Source organism: Pinus tabuliformis, chromosome Q (assembly GCF_031772625.1).
Source record: "Pinus tabuliformis cultivar Carrire ecotype Pingquan chromosome Q, CPIR1, whole genome shotgun sequence".
NCBI lineage: Eukaryota > Viridiplantae > Streptophyta > Pinopsida > Pinales > Pinaceae > Pinus > Pinus tabuliformis.
In genome coordinates, this window is record NC_142296.1 from 859,323,128 (window position 1) to 859,337,054 (window position 13,927).

The 13,927-nt window shown below is 40.9% G+C and overlaps 1 protein-coding gene across 3 annotated transcripts in view; it reads right to left on the reverse strand.

Moving 5' to 3' along the window:
- LOC149222258 (DnaJ (DUF3353)) overlaps positions 1–11,064 on the reverse strand; it is a 333,648-nt gene extending 322,584 nt beyond the window's left edge. For 2 of the 3 annotated variants that reach the window (XM_089385332.1, XM_089385331.1), the window contains exon 1: positions 10,885–11,061. The gene's annotated coding sequence lies outside the window, so the exon portion shown is untranslated. Of the gene's footprint in view, positions 1–10,884 lie in introns of all 3 variants that reach the window. The other variant, XR_016249419.1, reaches the window with a different exon arrangement.
- Positions 11,065–13,927: the final 2,863 nt, after the last annotated feature.

The window sequence follows — 13,927 nt, forward strand, 5'->3', positions numbered from 1 at the left end:
TGGAGATCGAAAAATTGCTTCATCTGTAGTATCCATGTTACGGGATCCTTGCCATCAAACTTCCTCATATCGATCTTTGGAACATGGGGGGTCTTCAATCCAACGTTAGAGTCTATGAAATCATGATTAACATTTATTTTGTTCTCATCATGAGTTTCCTTTACTACCCTTTCTCCATTCGTAAACATTTCTTGTAGCAACTTTGTCAAATCTGTCTTCAAATCGTCCATTTTGTCTTCCATCTTAGCTTCCACGTCATTCATCTTAGCTTCCAAACCTCCATCTGATATGCCACAGCATTCATCTTAGCTTCCATGCATTTCTTTAAACCATCCATTTTATCTTCCACGCCTTTCTTTAAACCATCCATCTTATAGCTTCTGTTACTTTTTGTGAGAGTGAATTTTGTTGCACTTCGTCTCGTAATTTTGATATATCATATTGCATTTCTTCCTCTTTTTCATGAGTCATGCTAGAGCTTTCAGGTTGTTTACTGGGTGTTTCCATTTTCTTTCTTCAAGGCATCAATTAATGCTAATAATGCTTCAATATGCCCTTTTAATTCCTTCAAACTAATTTTTCAAACCAATCTTATGCAAAATTTAAAAAAAAAAATTACACACATTTTTTCACTTTGTAAGAGCTCGGTCTTGAATCTGTTGTATCTCTGTAATTGCAGATCATCAAGATCTGAAATTGCATCTTGCGGTAGCCCTCTGAGTCCTCTTTCTAACCCCGCAAATCTGATCAAGATTAGATTCTCCAAGGAAGAGTTATGACAAATCTCCCACGGTGACCTGATTATAGACTGGTTTAGTAGAGCGAACTTGTACGAAGTCCCACGTGTCATTGTTTCGAACTTGGTACCTGAAACTGATATACAAAAAACTACAAGTCGTCCTCTTTCTGAAACTTCTTACGAAATTTCAATCTGATGCTCAGAACAAAAGTTATGACGATTTTCCCCAGGTCACCTGTTTGAGATATAATTCGGGATCCTGCAAAAACCCTAACTTCCTTGGATCATATCTCCAAAAATATAGCAAGAAAAGATCTGAAATTCGGACCTGAGGTTCAGAGCGATTTCGGCTCAAATGGGTCTTTTTTTAGCTTCTCAAACGTCGCAGAAAAAAAGTTATAGTGAAAATTCCACGATGATTTGTTTGGAGCAGCGAAACCCTAGAATCCAAAGCTCTGATACCAAATGTTATGCAACCAGCTCACAAAATAGAAGAAAAGATAGATGAACGCCTTCAAAATCAGCCTCTTCGAGGGGACAACCTCCTTTACATTATGCAAATGAACAATTCTTGGATGATACAAATGACTGAACCTCCTTTCTATATATAGGAGTCTAAGGGGGCACAATATAATCAAAGCCGACATAACAATAATAACATAAGGGCACAATAATAACAATAGTGGGTTTCTATGGGGCACACTAATAACAATATGGGGACAATAGGGGCACAATAATAACAATAAGGGCTACAATGACAATAGTAATGGGGGAATCACTAGTATTATAGGGACCTAACAATGGACCAAAACAGAGAATCTAGAGTTCAACCAGTGTGTCGCCAAGTGTTGTAGCGGCTGCAACACCCTCCAAAATTTTGGCCTGCATCTAATTTTGGAGCCTCCCTTGGGTTTTTCCCTAATGTTTGCAAGCACTTGGGCTCATCCCGTGAACCCATGTTGAGTCTTTGCACCCTCACTTGACCGTTCAACGGGCATCTCTTTTGCATGTTGGTCACAATGTCATTCTTGCAATCATGTTCTGGCCACACACAAGGTCCCGCTTTGTGTGCACAAGTTGTATTCGCTATGTAAACATTTGTTGCACTCACACACGAAGTTGTATGCACTGTCGCGTAGGCATCGTCGCGGTCGTTCAACGATCTATCACAAGTGTCGCACTTGTCGCTCACATCGTCGATCAGTCACATTAAGTATATGTTGTCTTGATGGTTTGAAGCGTCTTGTCGTCGAGTCATGTTGAGTGTGTGTTCGCAAAGTCGCGTATACACAAGTTCACTCGCTCACACACTTAGTCATTTTGCTAAAGTTCTGACGACCGAATCACCCTCCACCCTAGAATCGACTCGAACGACTGTCACCCAGAACAGCGCAGAAGTTTCCCAGCAAGCCATTTCAATCTGCGTTGCCCGCAAGCACATCAACCAAGCCTCCAGCTGGTCAATCGGAAAGTTTGACCAAGCAATGACCCCGGGACTCACTACCCTCAAAAATTTGCAAAAAAACTGCAAAACATGCCCACTCCGTTGATTGAAGAAACTGTGCAGACATGCTGGACACACACCCAGTATTCGTCACTGTCTCCCTCAAAAATTGCGCAGTTTTTCCAGTCAGCCGGCCTGCTGCTCACCCAGAAAACTGCGCAGATTTCATGAGCAGTCCCTCAGTTTCCCAACATGCCACTCAGCTCAGAAACTACGTAGAGATGTTCAGCAGGCCAGCCTCCCAGCAATTGCGCAGTTTTTGTCACCAGAACTCCCGCAGCCCGACGCCAGCGCCCTGAAAAAAATGTGCATTCTTTCTCGACAAGCCTCCTGCAACCCGCTGCTAGCTCCCCGGAGGAATTGCGGAGTTTTTACTACCAACCCCCCTCTGTTGCCTGCACTGTTTCCCTCAAGAAATTACGCAGATTTGTCCTCCAGCTGAGCCAAATCCCGCGAAAAATCACTGCTGATCCGGATTGTCCATCTCAGCCTCCCAGTGACTTCTGCGCAATTTTCACTGGCGGTGCCCGGAGCCCGCATCCCAGCTTGAAATCTGCCTTACGCAGTTTCATAGCATTGTCCTCTCACAGTCACCTACATCCAAAAGCAAACGACAATGCATCATGGTAGACTAGGAGATTTATGGATTTGATGTCGTCTCATCATGAGTGACAACAGATACAAGTACATGGATAAGACATGACGTGATGACAAACGGGATGAACAAAGAGAGCACATGCAAGGAAATTTGTTCAGGAACGGACGAACGAAGGATGCATGTGAAGAGAACTTTTCACGAACGGACGATCATGCGAAGCATGCTAAAGTACAAGCAAAGGAGAGACGTGCACATGCGACATCAAGTGAACACCAAGACCATCGAAGACTCCGCACACCTTGCCATGCGGAGGTGAAATTATGATACACCAAGAGGACATCCATCATTCAGCAGCACTGCAGCTCGACATGGACACCACCACCAGCATGAACATACCAACACTGTCGTGTCGAGTCGTATCATGAGTCATCGCGGCCACATCACTACTGTGGGCCATACTGTTGTAAATCAATGTAATGTAATGTGGAAGTCCAAAAGACCCACATGTAATATGAAAAGTCAAATAAGTTAAACAGTCATGACGGAAGTCGAACAGTCACAAGAGCCAGTTTTACCCTTGGCTACAAATACCCCTCATTTGTACATGCAAAAGACTTTTTACCTTGGCTCCTCCCACATAGCCTTGAGAGTTTGTAACCTTTTTTTTTGAATGAATAGTGGCTCTAATGCCCCTCTCACGGGGTTAGTGATGTATGGTGTACCGATGTGTCTTGGAACTTTCGCTTAATTCAGAAGCCTAATAACAGGCCAGCACGTTGTCACACATGTATTGTAATTGTTTGTAAGACTAACCTTGGAACACTTGTAATGCATGTTACTGTAACCTGTGTTAAAACAGTTGAACTATTTCAGTTGCTCTAATACATATGTTTATGAAAATGTGTTATATGAGTTGTTAATGTTGTCTTACCCGCGTGGGCTGCCTCACCGGACATCAGACAAAACCTTTCCCATAAACTTGTTATAACGACCGTCGCACTCACGCAGACTACTCCATTGAGTGTTGTATGTGCTATTCCTTCTTGTGTGTTTGTGACTACCGCATCCGTGTGGACTACTCCGCCAGAAGCTGCGCATGTCCTATTGTGTTGTGTGTCTCTGACAGAGTTGGGACTTTTCCCTTTCGATTGGAGACTCATTTCCACCCTCTCTCTCTATGGTGAAAGAACTTTGACACAAGTAACACTAGCACTCACCAGGGACGCGAACCTCAATGTTCGAAGGCAAAGCAGAGCACTCTCATGTGCTAACAAGCAAGAGCTAAGGCAAACATTTAAGATAATGGCAACCGGGCCATCATACCGGATGGGACTCCTACACCAAACGGTGTGAAGTCTACTTGGGACTTCATACCGGGGAGATCCCCTTAATGTTGGCGGGTCCAGCACCGTCAACACCTACATAAGGACAAATTGTCATATATATATATATATATATATATATAGGCATCCTCCATCCTCATTTGGATCATCCAAGGAGCAATCACATCAAGATATATCCTTATGAAATATGCGCAGGACTGAGGCAGCAGGACAAAGGCAGGAAGAAGGGTCTTTTGGCATCTCTTGAGACGGTTTCTGTTGCAGGCTATTCTGTTGAGGAGGCCGCACATTTCAGAGGTGAGTAAGGTTGGTTTTGTGGATAGTTAGTAGTGTATTTGTCTTCCATTCTGGGCAGGGAGTATTCTGTGTTTCACCGAAATGAGTAAGACTTTGTTTGGAGGGTCGAGAGACCTAATGAAGGCCTACTATCCTAGCCGCAGCCACACAGAGATCAGCGCAAGTCAATGGAGGATGATTTCCCTTTGAAGTCAGGCTCAAACCTCTTGTTGTAGCATGACCGCAGGTTGTATGATGCCTTGAAGAAGATCCCAAGGTTAAACAATGTGTGGAGAAGGTCTAGACGGGACAGCGAAGAGGGGCAGCCAGTTTGGAAGGGAACCATAGTTTTTGGAGCAGTAGTTAGGGTTGCTGGTGTGCCCTAACCAGAGCTCAAAGTTGCACAGAACCCTAGGACAGAAAGGTAGGCCCTATCTAGACCTCACTTCAGGAAGGTGCCTAAAACAACATGCCAAAATTACAGTTGGGCCATTTACTTGTTTAGGGCAGCAATATTGGAATTGGCAAATCATGTTGACTTTAAGTTATTGTACTCTCTCTTTCTGTTGAACATTTGATATTAATAATAAGAAGATTTGATCAAGGATTTTCCCCATCTTGGGGTTTTTCCCTGGCTTGAACCATATACTTGTGTTCTCTTGTCTTGGCTTGTCTTCTTCATCTTTTATCGACGTTCTTTCTTCAGTTACTGTCATGATAATAATGTATTTTGTGAGTGCTATGGAAAATTGGACTAATTTGGATCTCTGAAGTAACAGTCCTATGCAAAGAACATGTTAAACTCAAAATTTAACAATGTTGTTGTCATTGATATTCGTGATGTGCGGGGAATGCTATTGTCTAGGAAATGGGGGGCTACCGTTGGGGGTCGTGTTCAAATGGACTTATCATATGCTACCATCCCGCAATCTGATGGAACCCTTTTATCCTTTATAGGGAACCCACCTACCTATCTCATGTGATTAAGCCTAGACCATATTACGAAATGCATGAAATTGAGAAGTCTTCTCCTATTCTCTTGGCTCAAGAAGTTTGTATTCTCAAACGACCAATTTCTAAAACAAGCAAAAAGTAGAAGCCTAAAAAGGAGTATAAGGTCGGGGACTTGGTCTTGGTCAATAGAGACCCAATGCCCGTCAAGATTCATGGAAAAGTTGGGGAGGACTATTATTAGATTGCTAAACTCAACGACAAACTTTGGCCCGAGTCAGTCAAATTAAGTCGTATCACCCCTTTCCTTGAGGCTTGATATTGTATCATATGCATGGTAGAGTAGGATGCATTGCATGTTGATTTTGCATTAGAACTAACATCATATGATATTTCTTGTGGTAGATTAGATGCATTTAAATTAAAATTTGCATATTTTATTTTTCTGTTGATTTTGCGGCCTAACACTAAGCATGGGTGATCATAAGACACCGTGAAAAACATGTTGCCCCCTAGGTTCAATCATTGATATGTGCATGTAACAGGTCTACGGTAACCAAAAAATTGTTGGAGTTCTTGTGACCTCCTGTTCGAGTAGCTTCGTCCACTTCTTCGAGAGATCACATTCCAATGGGAGCCAGATGTTACCCACAATTTTATGGGAAATATTCCTAGGAGAAAAAAATTCTCCAGGATGGTCCTTAGTACGTAGCCAGCAGCCCCTTGCAGCCACCAACTAGCTCATTGTACCATTTCTCCGCCACTTGAGCCATCAATGTGGTCCCTCACCCATCTGCCATGATCGCATGTTTGAAGGTGGGCCTCCCGAACCTAAAGGTATGCCTTGTCATTTGGTAATTGAGTATTCTAGTTTGTTTATCATGGACACTTATGAGCATGGATTAACGGGGGGATTCAGCGGAAAGAATGGGCTGGGTCTGTTCTCTTGTCCCCTAGACCCCTTTTGGATGTTAACCTGGATTCTAGTCCTGTGGTATCTCTTTTACTGACCATTTGGCTTTAGGGATGGGCCCCCTCCCTCATCCACATATATTGCCCCCTTTCCACTCATTATAACCCCATTCATCATTTCTACCACCTGGGTCCACATAGGGCTAGCTCTCCCCTTCCCCTTGCCCACACCTTCGGTCAGGCCTGGAATGATGACCCGAAGGTTGATGCAACTAAAAAGAAAAGTAAAAGCATAATTGGCCACATTCAACAGGAAAATGTACCACAAAATGCTAAAAATAGTCGAGACAAACACATTTAGCACATGGGCAAAAGCCAATACATGAGTTCTACCCCATCATCATGGCCATCACCCTGGTTCCTACAAGCCCTAGATGATCCTCCTTTATCATTTAGGAACCCATGATTGTCCCAACCCCTGGTAGGCAATGAACCGCCCTCCATTGAAGGGTTTATCCAATGCCATATCTCACAAATCATGCTCTTACCCCTTGAACCCCGAGCAGTTAACTAAAGAAAAATCATAAAAAGGCAAAAGGCATATAAACAAGTGTGGAAAAATCAAAGTCGAGGCACCTCATGTACCACGATTGCTCCCTCCTATACATTAAATACCCAAGTGTGGGCTTCCCTTTACTAGCTATCCTCGTACCCTAGCATGTGGCTCAGGATTGCCCCTTTTCATTCCCTACTCTATTCATCTCTTTATCACATGCCACCACCTTTTAAAAGATGTACCTTGAACATATTATCCCCTTTGGAAGTAGAAACCACCTAATAGGATGCTTGGTTAACTCCATTTGGAGCTTGGAGACATTAGCATGTGCCAAAGCCCATTATGGAAAGGCATGCCATTATGACGTCCCCACTTGTTGTTCGTGGTTTGCAAGCTCTTTTACGTGATTTCCTTGATGACTTGTTGTACTGGAAGGCTAAGGAATGCATTGGATCTTATGCAGGATTGCAGATGGTCTCCATCTTGGGTTTGGTCTCCCTATATGGGGTCCTAACCCTCCATAGAGCTACATTGGCACATGTAGGGTGTGTTGATAGCAATGGGCCTCCACAACATTAGACAGCACTCCATGGATCCCCAAAGATGTTGAGAGATTGGTCAACATTCACCTATTGGACGAGGAAGATGCACCTGTTTCACCTTTGCCCAGCCAGCCCCAAAGTTGTATAATACACTCGGCAGATGACCCAAGACTTGTATGTTGATGTGGCACTTACACCATCATCTGAGCCCTTACAAATGGTCTACAGGCATCTTCGACTTACTTGGAGACCCATGAGGTCACTTGTGTGCTCTCACAACCATCGGGAGCACCACAAGTTTATTATGTAGAGAACAAGGGGCCAACGCCTTGTCCATTACTTTTGGAAGTCCAATTCATCATTTTGGCACTTATGGACTTCATCGGGCCTCTTAGAAAGCTCAGTAACATGTATTATTGATTATTCGACCTCTTGAGAGGCTTGTTATTTTGTTTATGAACTAGTTTGGTGGACTTGTCACCAATAGATAGTTATTTACACATTATTTTTAGTTGATGGGCTAATGTAGGCTCAAATTAGGTAATTCGAACTCCTAATGAGTGTATAAATAGGAGAGACATGAATTCATTTTGTATCATCACTTGGATTGGATCATTCTCTCTCTTGCGAATTTCGCATTTCTTTCTTAGAGGATGAATTGGAGCATGGATGGCTTTTGTTGTTTAGATTGGACTTTCTTATCTTGGAGCTTCTTTATTGGCAAATGTGTTGATGGTTGGATATGTTCTCTTACATGTAAGTAAACACATTTAATGTTATTCTTGTTTTACTTTGTCATATGCATTGGAATGGGATTTTCGCTATACTAGGGCTAATTACATAATTGTGAAATTGTGGAATTGTTGTTTCTATATAGCATCTCTCAATGTATGGGCCATGTATGTTGAATGAAATCTCCTAGGGATAATTCTACCATTGAATTTTTCTTGATAAGCCATCTCCTTTTGCAAATCAAAGTATAAAGCTTTAAGGTCACTTCTTCTTGCCCTAAAGGTCAAGCAAAGTAGTCCTTGAGGCCTCCTTGACCGAGAAACGATGTCCTTTCTCATCATTCTCATAGACTCCAATTTCCCCAAGGGATTAGGCACTAGTCTACCAATAGGTGGTCACTCAAAGAGCCATTTATCTTCACCTTTCCCTCTTCATTCTAGGTCTAGCCACACTAGGCCGCCTAGGGCATCACTTTCCCAACAAAGTCGCCATAGAGAAAGTTCGATCTCCTAACGTCTACCACTTTTGTGTGTCCTCAAGGTCTCCTCCAAATTTGAAGAAATTCCGACAGTGGGATTGTGAGATATCCCAAGCCCTAGCTCTGAGATCAAACTTTGCCCTAGTGTTCCCTAGGCTAGTACCTCATAGGATCAATTTGACACCTTTAAGTGGAAATTCTTATTTTGATCCTTTCCCCTTCCTTGTTTAGGTTAAGATCATCATTAGTTGCTAAACTCCCTCCCCTTAACCTAGGCTGGGTCCACTTGGTCCCGTGTGGTCTCATACCTTTGAAAAGTCAATTCTTCAAGAACCATTGGGGAAACCAAGTCCAATAAGGATTTTGGGGATTGGGAAACTCCTTTACAAGGCATATTCCTTTAACCTAGCCCTTGAATCCTCACCTCCTTCTCCTAGAAAACTTTGTACCTTGCTTGAAGAGCAAGCTTGCTCCATTTTTAACCACCTTCTAGGAAAATGATCATTAAGGTCACTTCGCATCCATTTGTTGATTCATCCTTCACAAGTGACTTTCATATACTAGGTCTCCTCCCATTAGTGAAAGTCCGTAAAGAGTAGGGAGTCTTAGTTGAGGTGACAGTGGACTAAGTCTCCATTGTTGCCATTGATCTAACAGTTGTCCCTTTAGGAGTCTGTTTTAGGCCCCCTGCTAGTTTGAGCGGTAACAGGCCCCAAAAGCCAAAGATGTTGCATGGGTTCATTGTGATGTTGTTGATAGCAAAATGTTGTGCAAATATTGCAAGCACGCAATGACAGGGGGGCATCTATAGGTTGAAGCAACGGTTGGCTGGTATAGGAGGCCACATAACCCCATGTGATGCACCAAATGAAGTGATAAGGCCTATTAGGGAAAAATACCTTGAAAAGTTTGACAAGATTGACGAGGCAAAGGCCAGGGAAAAGGCTATACAAGCAGAAGTTTGATGAATGGTTGATTCATGTTGACTAGTGATTTGAATTTTGTAGTAGGCCAGTGGCCTAGTAGCTTGAGTTGTAGCATTGTTTTCAGACTCTAGAGGCCATTAGAAGTTTGAACCTCATTGATTATGTGTTTTGCTAATGATATGCATTGCACTCTATGCCATTTTGATATATGCACCCTTACATGGTATATAGATGAGGAAACTTTACATATTTTGTCTCGAATGGTTTGGAATCATGGTTTGAGATCTTAAAAATAAATGTTTTCCAATAAAAAATAACTATTTTATGTATTTTTTTTCAATTATGGTTCATTGAATCCAGTTTGATCTGGTTCGTTTTCAAACCCAGTTTGATCAGGTTCCATTTCAAACCTGGTTTGATCCGGTTCCGTTTCAAACCCACTTTGATAAGTTGCCGGTTCAAAACCCAGTTTATGGTTAAAATCATGCTATGATATCAGGCTTTTTGAACAGCTGGAAGCTGATAGCCTGAATTTTACTTTCTGTAACTCTTATGTAATGGTCGTAGTTTTCTTAATAGAATATTTTCAGTTACAGTTTAAAACCAAAGAAACAAAAAAAACGACCGTCACTACAACTAATTTTATTATTGCAATTGCTCAGTGCCCCTGCCCTGAGTTCAATTCAATGAAAAGTAAAGCAGGTGGTGATTTCCTGTCTGTGTCGACTGCGGTAAAAGAAAATTTTAGCCTTTGTAGGGCAGGCATAATGACATTTAATTTTAGAGAACAATATATTTTTTTGTTTTTGGAAACTTCAAGTTCAACACTTCCAGAGGTTGTGCTATCATAATGCCCCTTTTCTTCCAGACATAAAATTTGTTATAGCCATTCTAAACAAGGCTTATCACTCATTTTCATAGCTTCTGTCCTCGGCAGAGTTTGTCAAGCTCAGTTCTACAAAAGGAACATAAAAATTCACCATTTCATTTGTTTGTCCGAGGGATGAAGAACACTATCTTTCACCAAGATGGCACAGGTTCAAAACTCATTGGAGATATACTGAACCTAAGGACTACTGGTTTGAAGTTCACTCAATATGTACAATGTATGACAATGAAAATAGTATAACGTTACATAAATCAGTTCTTTTTGCATTTGCGTATCATGCTTTGGCATTGTTGAAGGATCTGTTTCCTGCATTGGCCTGAAAGCGAACTCCAGGACTCTTTCCATCTTTTCCTTACAAGAGGAGCAAAAATCGCGTGATAGATTGAATGGAAACGAAAAGGGTGAAAACATCGAGATATATTGAGCAGAGAAGAATACCTGTCCGATAGATAGAAACTATGTCCCGCCTCGTTTGTAGTTAAACAATGGACTGAGCAACGCCAAAAACCCCAGAAGAGGGGATAAGTCGCAACCGACCTGGGATATTGAAGTCATAGGGCTGAAATAAACTGGCAGCTTTTATTACGTTTCACTAATCTGAACGACTATGGTCCTGCGGTAGTGCGGTTGTGTACAGTGGAATATTTTAAGTCAATTTTTTTTATTTGAATTTTTGTAATGTTATATAATGTTTCGTGTACATAATTATTGAATGATTTTTTTAAAGGTTAAAAATATTTAATTTAATGTTATATAATGTTGGGTGTATACACATTATTGAATGAAATTTTTATCTTTTTTACTGTGAATGTTTAAAACTAAATATTTTATTTAATTTTTATGGAGGTTGAAAAAATAATATATATATATATATGTTTTTTATATTAATTTGGTATTTTTCTCGAAGTTAAATAAAATTGCAACTTTATTATGTTTTTTTGTAAGAAGTATCCATGTGCGTCATATTTACATGTAAGTACGTCAATTTGAAAATGAAAATGAAAAGAAAAAAAATTATGCATACAAACCATCCAATATCCATCATTATATATAACAAGCATGTGAAGCAACCCTTTTGTCTCCCATAATAATAATGTCATCAAAATATTTATAATAGTAAAAAATAAAATGTTGTCCCAAACAATAATGATGTCATAATATAAAATATGTCCAAGTAAAATGAAGTAATAGAACATCTTATCAAATAAATAACTCATGTTACCTAGTCTTTAAAAAAAACAACAACAACAACAACAACAAGTGATGTGTTTTTTATATTAATTTGGTATTTTTCTGGAATCTAAGTTAAATAAAATTGCAACTTTATTATGTTTTTTTATAAGCAGCATCAATGTGCATCATATTTACATCTAGATATCTAACCATAACCAAAGAGATTTTAACATAAGATTGTGCCTCATATGCACGGAGCCACCTCATAAACATTAAAACCAACATGTCGCCATAGTCCACAATTCTCGAGAACCCAAAGACTAAGACAGAATCAATACATAAATAGTAAAAGAGTCAGCGCAGAGATCTGGTAAGTACCCACACAGAGAGGAAGGTAGCAATTTCACAAGCAGTGCAAAGCCAACTCCAGGCAACGTAGAAGAGCACTATCGTCAACAACACAAACTTCCAAATTGCAATGCGCAAGAAAATTATCCACCTCCACACTAGAGCCTGGAACATAAAAGACCAGGAAAGAGATTTACATTGTCCAGGTACACGCATGGAAAATAAATTGAGGCGCGCCCCAACTGGGCCATCCCAAACCAAATCAAGTCGCCACCAAAAAACATGATTTGCTTACTTGAGTAAGCAACTGAGTGAGTGAACCATCAGCCAGAAACACCTTGCAAACATGCAAAAAGAAACCGCACACATCATATTTATGCACCGCACCAACATCCACCAAACATTACAACCTTATTATGTTAAGCATATTACATTCATTAATTCTTTTGCAATTAGAGTTATGACTTCAAGATGTAGTTGAACGGAATTGTAGTGTTGTCATGTCAGCGCTTCTAAAAAATCAAGTTTGGATTTCATATATTAATACACATCAACCTACTTTTGAAACATCCACCCCTTTTATGAAATTGATTTTTGGAAACCCATTGATATCACAATTTGCCCAATTGATGATTGTTCTCATTGTACACATTTGTCTGGAAGGTAAATGGCTTCAACAAGAATGGTCTAGTGGAGGTGACTAGTTCCGCAGAGGGTTCTAGGGTTTAACTAAGAGAGTGACAGAGGGCAACAGGTACCCATGGAGGCACAGGGAGGAGGGAGCTCCACTCCCTCCTACAGTAATGTGGTTTCAAACAGAGGAAGAGGAGGAAATAAGAACAAGCCTCCACAACCCTTGGAGGTCAAGACAAAAAATACTGAAACTCAGAAGGTGGAAGGCAACAAAACCCATGCAGATCAAGGGACCCACGAAGAAGAACGACAGGAGGAGAAAGCGGAAGACAGAGGTCAGGGAACAGAGAATAGAGCCAAGATGGGGCCCTATAAACCTAAGACCATAACTAAACCTCGGGTTATTCTGAATGATCCAGCTCTGCAAGCACATAGGGATCACATGACAAACTATGCCATCATATGCAAATTTATGGGAATCTGGCCGTTAGAGAAAGTGTTGTACACATGGATATAATACAATTGGAAACCAAAGGGGGAGTTAAATATACATCTTGGATCCAAAGGTTTTTTATAGTGGTGTTCACGAACATGGAAGACAGAGACAGGATTTTTGAAGGAGGACCATACTTCTTTGCAGCTGCTGGTCTCTATATGCGGCCATGGACGATGAACTTTGTGCTAGAACGAGAAACCTTCACTTCGGTACCGGTATGGATTAGACTCTACTCCTTACCTTTAGATTACTAGATGCCAGAGCCTTTAAAAGCTATAGGCAATAAATTAGGTCATTTCTTAAAAATTTAAGAGGAAACTCTATGGGGAAAATATACCTCCTATGCTCGTATTTGTGTGGAGATGGACCTATCAGGAGCCCTTCCAGATGAGGTCATTCTATAAGTTTATGACGAGGAATGGGTTCAAACAGTTGACTATGAACATATCTCGTTCAGATGTCACAAATTGCATGAGCATGGGCACCTATCTAGAGATTGTCCTCTTAATAGAAGGGAGGAATACCTAAACACCAGCAAAGGGAAAGATCAGACAGGTTTCACCAAAGTAGGAGGAAAAGGAAAAGGAGGGGGAAGGAAGACACAAAAGAACCCTATTGAGAATGATAACAAAACAAGAAGTTACAACAGTTTTGAGATCTTAGGAGAAAAAGAAGTAGATGGAGGTGATCAAGAGAGTATAGAGAATCAGTCAGCAAGGGGGAAAGGAAAAGAGACCAGCATGGAGTTCACTCAGGAACAGAATGAACACACGACGGACCCTTTGAGTACCATGGAAATAGAAAAAGACCAGGAAATGACTCAAAGTGAAA